The 8,001-nt window shown below is 49.5% G+C and overlaps 1 long non-coding RNA gene across 1 annotated transcript; it reads right to left on the bottom strand.

Moving 5' to 3' along the window:
- Positions 1 to 221: 221 nt before the first annotated feature.
- On the bottom strand, positions 222 to 1,674 carry LOC119696838. Its single transcript, XR_005255673.1, has 3 exons — positions 1,628 to 1,674; positions 1,506 to 1,546; positions 222 to 1,424 (listed from the first exon to the last, which is right to left on the bottom strand). It is a non-coding gene; the product is annotated as an uncharacterized LOC119696838 (long non-coding RNA).
- Positions 1,675 to 8,001: the final 6,327 nt, after the last annotated feature.

The following is an 8,001-nucleotide window of genomic DNA, read 5'->3' as shown; positions in this document are numbered from 1 at the left end:
CAACACAGGTACATACAGGATAAGTACACGCAATGTAAACTAGCATAATTGCATACAATATAAGCGCACACAATGTAAACCAGCATCGTTACATACGGTATAAGTACATACAATATAAACCAGCATAACTGCATATAAGTGCACACACTATAAGCCAACACAAGTGCATGCAATATAAATACACACAATGTAAAGCAGCATGATTGCATACAATATAAGCACACACAATGTAAACCAGCATCATTACATACAGTATAAGTACATACAATATGAGCCAGCATAATTGCATACAATATAAGCCAACACAGGTACATAGAGGATAAGTACAAACAATGTAAACCAGCATAATTGCATATAATATAAGCGCACACAGTATAAGCCACCATCGGTACAATATAAGTGATTTGAGATAACTCTCTGGAAGATTAATTCTTGAGCCGTCTACCCTTTGAGAAGATGGAACCTAGAGAACTAGTAGTCACATGAGGGTGTAATACACTCCCTATGGAAGTCCAAGAGAATGGCACGGGAAAAAAAGGCACTACCAAAGTTGAGAAGGAAGATGAATGAAAATATCTTGTGTACTTCTTCCTGGCTCAGAGAGTAAAAATGTAAAGATGCCGGAATAAGCGATATCCGGGGAGGAACGTGAGTAAAATGCGGCCGATATGATGCAGAATGATGCCGATAAAGCATCGAGATGTAACAAAGGCCTACAGCACAGAAGACAATGGACACGGACAACATAACACAGACATGGACAACATAACACAGACACGGACAACATAACACAGACACGAGTGGAAACCGCCTGGCAGTTTCACCTTATGGACCCAAGATTCCTAGCGCAAGATGAGCCACAGGCCGATGATGCCAAAGGAAAGAAAGCCCTAGGACAGCACGTGATGATGAAACGCAACTCCTTAAAAGAAGTTAGTGTCAGAGCAGTTAGGAGGATGCTCAAAAGGCTCAGTACGCCTAGAGAAGGAAGCGAAGACTGCCGGGTGACCGTGGCTATAGCTCCGAGCCTGAAGGTGAGCTCCTCGGGGGAAAGATCCACGACGACGCTGAGAGTCGAAGAAGGCTGACGACGCAAAGTTCACAGAGAAACGTTCAAAGAGAATGCAGAGATGGATCGGAACTACCCTGCCCGGCAAAGGCGCTGCTGAGGCTGAGGACAAGCCCTATCCCTTTACTTCCAAAGAGCTCCATCCCCCTACAGACCTCTCCGCTAAGCTAACATTAAACTGCCTCCTGTGATAGCAAAGGTTTTTCCCCTTCTCCCAACTACTCGCCCCAACACTTAGACACTTAGCTTTTGGAAGATGAGCGAACAAAATCCATCGTCGGTTGGATGTGGACATCAAGACGTGTGCTTCGGTGCAGCCGTTTCCAAACTTCGCCTACAAGCCTCCTCACGGTACCTAAGAGAAAACAGAAAAGGTGACTATTGCCCTCAAAATGAGTAATCCCCGGGACTCCTCCACACCACTGTCCCAGCTCACCTCAAATCTTGATTTGACTCCAGAGGCTGGCCCGAAGATACCTGCAAAAAGAAAAGGTACACGCTTAGCGTGCTGCTACGGAACGCTCACCCGTGAGTCATCCTGCCTAAACACCGACTCACCCGCTTGCCTCTGTTCCTTGGCACACCTAGGGCAGGGACAGCACCTGTAATGAAACAAAGCAAAACAGGATGCTGAGATACTGGGAAAACACAACCTCCCTGATCTGACAAGTATGCCACACCTATACCTAAAGCTTGCACCCACCTGGCATCGGGCATCCTTGGCCGGGAGAAGTTGCAAGGAGACCACCTAACAAAAAAACAGTGGATGCTTAGAGTTGCACCAGAAATTGAGGCCTCAGCAATAACAAATGCTGGCATCTTTTGATCACTGCTCACCTTGCCCTCCTCAACTTGACTGCTGCTCTCTGGCATAATTTCCTAAAAAAGAAACCAAAAAAAAAGGCAATGAACAGTGCTGCAACAGAGACACCATTTACACTTCCCCAGCAGACACAAACGATGACTGACCTGATCAGGGGAATCCTTCTGCACCTGAAGGAAAGTTAAGGCAAAAGTCAAAGGGCTGCAGGATACCTTCACAGCTCCAAACAGCTTGTGTCAATCTAGGAATACCACCTAGAGTCCGACTACAGCCCACGCTACAAATCAAGTCCCCGGGACTGGTCCTATCGCACCAGGCTACGCAGCGGGGCAGAGCAGCTCCGGCACAGATATGTGCACACACCCGTGACACAGGACGGGACGTGACAAACAACGGGGGACACAACAGGGATAGAAATCTCTTGGCAAGAAGGATGACTGCAAGGACCAAAAGAATGCAATATGAGATGACCGAGTCGAGAGCGATGGCGAGCTGATGAGGCTCAGAGAACCCTGGAGGAAGAAGATGATAACTGAAATATTTATTCCAAGAAGCTGCAAAGATGGATGCCTGTGAATCCTACGGTCAGAATCCTCTACCAGTCCTCACATTCTTACAACTCCTAATCTGCCGCAATGGATCCTTGCGGGGCGCAGCTGTCCATACAGCTCAGAACAAGACCTGAAAAGACATCTGACCGGATGCTTCTAAAGAGAGATGCGATTCTGATGCCTGTCTGAGCTCCCGAGTCAAAAGTTCTATGGCATCGGTGCCAGGCCAAGGAACGCAGAGATCACAGATGCTAAGAATGATGCATGGGTTTCTGACAGGCCCCTCAAAGGGCTAAGGAAAAAGGCATGAGATACCCAAACACACAGAACGCACAATAGACAAGTGACACGAGACACACCGGGACTGCTCTGCCCTGAGCATGTCAGCACTGTGATCAAAAGTGACACTTTCCCATTCAGTGGCCTAAGGGGCCGCTTCTTCCACATCCCCGTCTCCAAAGCGGACTCAAAAACTCCTCCTGGTGAGTCCCGACCCAGCACCCTGCTTTCATCCCCTCTATGGGTCACAGCCCTCTACTCATCTCAGACATCTGGGGATGCCGATCCATGTCTGGTGTGAAGGAATGCAGCCTCCCTGGCTGGGAAGTTCCTGCTGTCACTGGGCCGTTGTCTTTTAGACAGCTACATTAAAGAAAACCGAGCATCAATGCGTGATCTGGGCAGCACGTCGGCCAAAACCTAACAATTCTGCTGCTCACCGTTCTCCAGAGAATGCCCAGCTCCTCGGGCCACATGCTTTTGCTGCGCTCGGAGGCCACGCCGTCGTTGCAGGGTATGCCTGGGTTAAGAGGAGACGAGGTGATGTGGCATTGCTGAAACCTGAGCGGACCCTCCCTTCTCCTCCCTGCTTCCCCGACTCACCGCAACTCCATGGCTGTTGCCAAAGGAGACCCAGATGACACCTTTAAGTAAAAAAGGCAAAGGCTTCATCACCGAGTCCTGTAAGACTCCCAGAGGGCTCACAAGAGCAGCAAACCCGGTCCATTGGCCAGTGCGTGACGGGAGCTTTGCATACTCCGAGTGAATTACCTAAAGGACACAAACTACAATGGAGGCTTAGAGCTGCACCAAAAGTGAGACTTGAGCACTAACAAAGGCTTCATTCCACTGGACACTGCTCAACTTGCCCTCTTCAACGTGACTGCTGATATCTGGCTTTACTTCCTAAAAATAAAAACAAAGAACAGTGCTGTAACAGAGTCACCATTTACCCTTCCCCTGCAAACACAAACAGTGACTGACCTGCTCATGGGAGCCCCCTAATCCAGGATGGGATGCTCTGCCATGGATTTTATCCTGCTGCATCTGAAAGAAAGTTAAGACAAGTCAAAGGACTGCAGGATAACTTCACAGCTCCAAACATCCTGTGTCAAACTAGGAATACCATCTAGAGCCTGACTACACCCCACCTTACAAATCTCAAGTCCCCAGGACTACTCCTATCGCACCAGGCTACGCAGCAGGGCAGAGTGGCTCCGGCACAAATATGTGCACACACCCGTGACACAGGACGGGACGTGACAAACAATGGGGACATAACAGGGATAGAAATCTCTTGGCAAGAAGGATGACTGCAAGGACCAAAAGAAAGCAATATGAGATGACCGAGTCGAGAGCGATGGTGAGCTGATGAGGCTCAGAGAACCCTGGAGGAAGAAGATGCTAACTGAAATATTTATTCCAAGAAGCTGCAAAGATGGATGCCTGTGAATCCTACGGTCAGAATCCTCTACCAGTCCTCACATTCTTACGACTCCTAATCTGCCGCAATGGATCCTTGTGGGGCCTGTCCATACAGCTCAGAACAAGACCTGAAAAGACATCTGACCGGATGCTTCTAAAGAGAGATGCGATTCTGATGCCTGTCTGAGCTCCCAAGTCAAAAGTTCTATGGCATCAGTGCCAGCCCAAGGAACGCAGAGATCACAGATGCTAAGAATGATGCATGGGTTTCTGACAGGCCCCTCAAAGGGCTAAGGAAAAAGACCTGTGACATGGAATACCCAAACAACACATAATGCACGATGGACAAGTGACACGAGACACACCGGGACTGCTCTGCCCTGCGCACGTCAGCACTGTGATCAAAAGTGACACTTTCCCTTTACATGGCCTAAGGGGCCACTTCTTCCACATCCGTCTCCAAAGCAGACTCAAAAATCCCTCCCGGTGAGTCCCAGCCCAGCACCCCACTTTCATCCCCTCTGCGGGTCGCAGCCCTCTACTCATCTCTCAGACAGGTGGGCATGCCAATCTGTGTCAGGTGCTAAAGAAAGCAGCCTCGCCATCTGAGCAGTCTCTGCTGGCACCGGGCTGTTGTATCTTATTCTGCCAAGAGAAAGAAAACCAAACATCAGTGCACAAGTTTAGCAGCACATCAGCCAAAACCAAACAAGTCTGCTACTCACCACATTCTTAAGAATGCCCAGGACCTCGGGCCACACGCTTTGGCCGTGCTCGGAGGCTGACGCCATTGTCACAGGATTAAGACACCATTGTCTGCCTAGATTAAGCAGAGACAACTTGATTTGGCATTGTTGAAACCTGAAAGGACCCTTGCGGCTGCTCCCTACCTCCCCGACTCACGACAACTCCTTGGCTGGCCCTGATGGCTACCCAGAAAGGACGGTGAATGAGAAAATTTAAAGGCTTCATCGCAGAGACCTGTAATACTCCCACAAGGCCCACATGTGCAGGAAACCCAGTGCATTGGCCAGTGTGTGACGGGGGCTGGACATACGCCGAGTCAATTACCTAAAACAAGCAAACGAGAATGGAGGCTTAGAGTTGCACCAGAAATGAGACTTAAGCAATAACAACTACTTCTGTACACAACTCAATGCTCACCTTGCCCACTTGGCCTTGACTGCTGCTCTCTGCCTTGACTTCCTAAAAATAAAAAAAGAGAACAGTGCTGTAACATAGTCACCATCTATGCTTCCTCTGCAGATACAAACAGTGACTGACCTGCTCATAGGAACCCACGAGCCAGGGATGGGGCGCTCTGACAAGGATATAATGCATCAGCACCTGAAAGAAAGTTAGGATATACACCAAAGGGCTGCAGGATAACTTCACAGCTCCAAACAGCTTGTGTCAATCTAGGAATACCATCTAGAGTCCGACTACACACTGCGTTACAAAGTTCATGTCCCCGGGACTTGTCCTATCACACTAGGCTACGCAGCGGGGCAGAGCGGCTCCGGCACACATACGTGCACACACCCGTAACACAGGACGGGACGTGACAAACAATAGGGACACAACAGGGATAGAAATCTCTTGGCAATAAGAATGACTGCAAGGACCAAAAGAATGCAATATGAGATGACCGAGTCGAGAGCGATGGCGAGCTGATGAGGCTCAGAGAACCCTGGAGGAAGAAGATGCTAACTGAAATATTTATTCCAAGAAGCTGCAAAGATGGATGCCTGTGAATCCTACGGTCAGAATCCTCTACCAGTCCTCACATTCTTACGACTCCTAATCTGCCGCAATGGATCCTTGCGGGGCGCAGCTGTCCATACAGCTCAGAACAAGACCTGAAAAGACATCTGACCGGATGCTTCTAAAGAGAGATGCGATTCTGATGCCTGTCTGAGCTCCCGAGTCAAAAGTTCTATGGCATCGGTGCCAGGCCAAGGAACGCAGAGATCACAGATGCTAAGAATGATGCATGGGTTTCTGACAGGCCCCTCAAAGGGCTAAGGAAAAAGGCATGAGATACCCAAACACACAGAACGCACAACAGACAAGTGACACGAGACACACCGGGACTGCTCTGCCCAGAGCACCTCAGGACTGTGTTTAAAAGTGACACTTTCCCTTTACATGGCCTAAGGGGCCACTTCTTCCACATCCGTCACCAAAGCAGACTCAAAAATCCCTCCCGGTGAGTCCCAACCCAGCAACCCACTTTCATCCCCTCTGCGGGTCGCAGCCCTCTACTCATCTCTCAGACAGGTGGGCATGCCAATCTGTGTCAGGTGCTAAAGAAAGCAGCCTCGCCATCTGAGCAGTCCCTGCTGGCACCGGGCTGTTGTATCTTACTCTGCCAAGAGAAAGAAAACCAAACATCAGTGCACAAGCTTAGCAGCACATCGGCCAAAACCAAACAAGTCTGCTACTCACCACATTCTTAGGAATGCCCAGGTCCTCGGGCCGCACGCTTTGGCCGTGCTTGGAGGCTGACACCATTGTCGCAGGGTCTGCCTAGATTAAGCGGAGACAACTTGATTTGGCATTGCTGAAACCTCAACGGACCGTCGCTCCTGCTCCCTACCTCCCCGACTCACCACAACTCCTTGGCTGGCCCTGATGGCTACCCAGATAGGACGGTGAATGAGAAAATTTAAAGGCTTCATCGCAGAGTCCTATAATACTTCCACAAGGCCCACATGTGCAGGAAACCCGGTGCATGGGCTGGCTGGTGGCGGTGGCTGGACATATGCTGGGTCAATTGCCTAAAGCAAACAAACGAGAATGGAGGCTTGGAGTTGCACCAGAAAGTGAGACTTGACCAATAACAACTACTTCTGTACACAACTCAATGCTCACCTAGCCCACTCGGCCTTGACTGCTGCTTTCTGGCTTGACTTCCTAAAAATAAAGACAAAGAACAGTGCTGTAACATAGTCACCATTTATGCTTCCTCTGCAGATACAAACAGTGACTGACCTGCTCATGGGAACCCACAAGCCCGGGATGGGGCGCTCTGACAAGGATATAATGCATCAGCACCTGAAAGAAAGTTAGGATATACGTCAAAGGGCTGCAGGATAACTCAACAGGTGGAAACACCTTTTGTCAATCTAGGAATACCATCTACAGTCCAACTGCAGCCCACGTTACAAATCTCAAGTCCCCAGGACTACTCCTATCGCACCAGGCTACGCAGCAGGGCAGAGCAGCTCCGGCACAAATACGTGTACACACCTGTGACACAGGATGGGACGTGACAAACAATGGGGGACACAACAGGGATAGAAATCTCTTGGCAAGAAGGATGACTGCAAGGACCAAAAGAATGCAATATGAGATGACCGAGGAGAGGGCGACGGCGAGCTGATGAGGCTCAGAGAACCCTGGAGGGAAGAAGATGCTAACTGAAATATTTATTCCAAGAAGCTGCAAAGATGGATGCCTGTGAATCCTACGGTCAGAATCCTCTACCAGTCCTCACATTCTTATGACTCCTAATCCACCACAATGGATCCTTGCGGGGCGCAGCTGTCTATACAGCTCAGAACAAGACCTGAAAAGACATCTGACCGGATGCTTCTAAAGAGATGCGATTCTGATGCCTATCTGAGCTCCCGAGTCAAAAGTTCTATGGCATTGGTGCCAGGCCGAGGAACGCAGAGATCACAGATGCTAAGAATGATGCATGGGTTTCTGACAGGCCCCTCAAAGGGCTAAGGAAAAAGACCTGAGACACCCAAACACACAGAATGCACAAGAGACAAGTGACACGAGACACACCAGGACTGCTCTGCCCTGCGCACCTCAGCACTGTGATCACAAGTGAAACTTTGCCT

The sequence above is a fragment of the Motacilla alba genome, unplaced genomic scaffold (genome assembly GCF_015832195.1).
Source record: "Motacilla alba alba isolate MOTALB_02 unplaced genomic scaffold, Motacilla_alba_V1.0_pri HiC_scaffold_492, whole genome shotgun sequence".
Lineage (NCBI taxonomy): Eukaryota > Metazoa > Chordata > Aves > Passeriformes > Motacillidae > Motacilla > Motacilla alba.
Note: the sequence above shows the minus strand (reverse complement) of the source record. Positions and strands in the feature narration are given on the sequence as shown.